Here is a 3,026-nt window from a genome sequence, read left to right on the forward strand (position 1 = left end):
TAGGAGGTGAGCGACGGACCTACACAATGCGTCCCCTACATAGATCCACGCGCCATGGCCCCTACGCGGATCCACCCGTCAGCATGACGGTCAACTCCATTGACCCGACATGTACATCCTTTGACCTTATTGTGAGAGTTTAAGATAAGAGCTTTCGCAAAAGTAAGAAAAAATTCAAAGGCTGGCAAAAAAGAGTAGAACTAGCGAACGAGTAGCACCGAAATAGATGTCCCTATGGCCAACCCAGTTGGTGTCGAGACGTCAACCGAAAACCAATCTCACACAATGCTGTAATTTTCTTTGAAGATTAGGGACAAGAAAAAGCATACTAGAAGAAACAACCCTTTATTTATTATTAGGTACAGACGTAGCTTACAAAACAGATAATGAAAGATACAATCTACTACTACCTCCAATTCCAATGATTAAGGCTTATATTATTTTTGAAAAGCAAACCATTTAAAGTTTCACCAAGTTCATAAAAAATCATGAACATGTAACATACAATATCAATATTATAAGAAACATCATGTAATATATTTTTATATGATATCCATTGAATATCATATTTGTTGATATATTTTTAAAAAGATTTATTAAATTTTGCTTCGATTAACTTTTAAAAAACAATATAAAACTTTATTCATTAGAACGGAGGTAGTAGGATTAATATTTAATTGTAATTGTTCACCACACGAATGACATATACTCGGCTCCCACTAGAGAGTCATGGCCACATATTTGTTTCTTCAGGGTCATGCAACGCCCACGTGTGGAGCGGCTGCAATAACACAAATACCATAGTTAGCGTTCATGATGACATAAGATTGCAAAATGAACAAAATCTTGTAAACTGAAGGATCCCACTAACCATGTAGAATTTTCAACTAAAGTAATCATAAGATTGTTCACAATAAAGTTTTGTTTAGAACCTACTCGTATTGACAATTTCTCTTCTTTCCGAAAATGGGAATTTGACCAATTCTCCTAGTCTTGTGTGTTGCCCTACTAATCATTCCGGCAATGGTATTCATGTGGTTCTTCACCATGAGAAATTCTATGGTGGTCGGGAGGTACCACGAGGTACCGGTACTTCCTACCCAAATATAGTTACATCCGTTAAATCCACCATTGATCTGCTGTGGATCTCCCTCCTTATTAGATTATAAATTGCGCTGGCAAAGTTTTTCCCTGGTACGTGTACCTCACTGTACCGTTGCCGCGAGCATGTCACTAGACCTCCTCTGTTAGGGAGGACGGTGCCGCTAAGAGGATGCTAGCTAGTGAGATGAAGTGAGAACAACTTAGGGGGCGCGGCGACGAGTTACCGAGTGAGGATTAGCTTGAAGTCCTCCTAGTAGCTTCCATGGACCAACCCAAAAGACGCTGATCCATTTCCATAGCGGCCACTAGCACCCAACCACATCTGCTTGGTGCTCCTAGTGGCTTTTTTCCAACCGGGCTTCCACCCCTTTCCATTGCAAAAACGGAAAGAACAAGTTCAGTTATGCTACAATAGAGAGGGGATAGGGAGAAGGGAAGCGAGCTAGGGCAGTGCCAGGAAACCCACTATGAATACTCGACATCGAGATATCCACTATGGGGCAAAAACCTGACACCACCAATAACAAGTTCTAGACAAACAGGTTCACATCACACATACTAAGGGAACAACGAGAACAAAAGAGCAAAGGAAGCAACAAACCTTAAGGAACGAGAAAGCACCTAGACTGGGAATGTGGTTTCATGGTTCACCTAGACTGGAATTCATCGCTTCGCGACATATGTGCAGTAGTCGTGGTGTATTGCACCTAAGGAGGGAGAGAGACATCGACTCAGCTGGCTCTGCAGGTGGCGCCGTTGGCTTTGCAGGTGGCGGTTGCGGTGGCTGGTTGTCCATAGCTAGCAGTGACGATCTTGCCTGAAAACCAAAAAGAAGTATGACGATTAAGATAAGCAGCACAGGCACACGTAATAATTATCCTAAGTAGACAGGTTTTGAGCAGACCAGTTGCGTTCGTGGTTTTGCACTAGTCAATTGCTCGCGGCCCAGGTTGGAACTTGGACGAGCTTTGCGACACTCGTCTACTTTTATAGGACGGTGAACACTCTCTCTGCAGGATGCCTCTCGAAAAATCATGTATTTTTCTTACGAACGAAGGAAGAAATTAACGTCATAATAGTAACAGCTATCTAGTTGCTCTACCGGTTCTCAAAGAGAGTAGATTTGGGCATATCTTGTATGAGTAGTACGTTAATATCATCCTTCTTTTCTTCTACTGAAATGAGTAATTGCGTTTAGACTTTTTCGTATATTTTGAGACGTGCCACATGCTAGCCCTAACTTGAATGCTTCCAACCTTCATAGGCTTCTGTCAACAGGTTACTAGCTGCACTTGCCGTACGTTCCAGGCAATTGCTTCCTCCTCGCCGGGTTCCAAACTCCTGTATCCGCGTTCACGTGGATTCCACTGCAACTGCATACATGTAGATATGTTATACCCCCTCCGTTTCATAGGATATGGCGCATACAAATTACGCGGGAGCCAAGCCGCACATTGAAAAATACAAAGGTTGGAGTCAAATAACCCTGACTCAGAGGTTGGTATCGCGACGCGGTGTGCCGTGGCGACCTGCTGTTCCGCGGAGACCGATCCAGACCCCGCGCCTCGGGTCGTCTCCTCCAGGCGACGCGGGGGGCGAAACCCTAACCCTCCCCGCCGCCGCCCCCCTCCGCCCTCCCTCTCCCCTTGCCGCCCCCGGAGGCGCTGCCGGTCGAAGACCACGGCGCCAGTGAAGGGGACGGCGGGGATCTCGGCCCCCGGCTCCTCTGCACGGCCACATGGAGGGAGGTCGCCGCTCGTGGCTCGCCGGCGCTGATGTCGCCGCCCGCGGCCGCCCCGGTCCAGGTACGTCTCTCCAGGCCGGCGGCTCCTCTGGATTTGCCGGGGTTGGGGTAGGTGCTGGTGCGGGGGTGGTTGTTGGGGGAGACTCGGTGGGGGCTTTTGGGCGTCGGAGCGGCGGCT

At 47.0% G+C, this 3,026-nt stretch overlaps 1 long non-coding RNA gene across 1 annotated transcript; it reads right to left on the minus strand.

Moving 5' to 3' along the window:
- Positions 1–329: 329 nt before the first annotated feature.
- On the minus strand, positions 330–2,140 carry LOC127329689 (uncharacterized). The gene is made up of 4 exons (XR_007868992.1): positions 2,009–2,140; positions 1,706–1,921; positions 1,329–1,471; positions 330–781 (listed from the first exon to the last, which is right to left on the minus strand). It is a non-coding gene; the product is annotated as an uncharacterized lncRNA (long non-coding RNA).
- Positions 2,141–3,026: the final 886 nt, after the last annotated feature.

Source organism: Lolium perenne, chromosome 2 (genome assembly GCF_019359855.2).
Source record: "Lolium perenne isolate Kyuss_39 chromosome 2, Kyuss_2.0, whole genome shotgun sequence".
NCBI classification, from domain to species: Eukaryota; Viridiplantae; Streptophyta; class Magnoliopsida; order Poales; family Poaceae; genus Lolium; species Lolium perenne.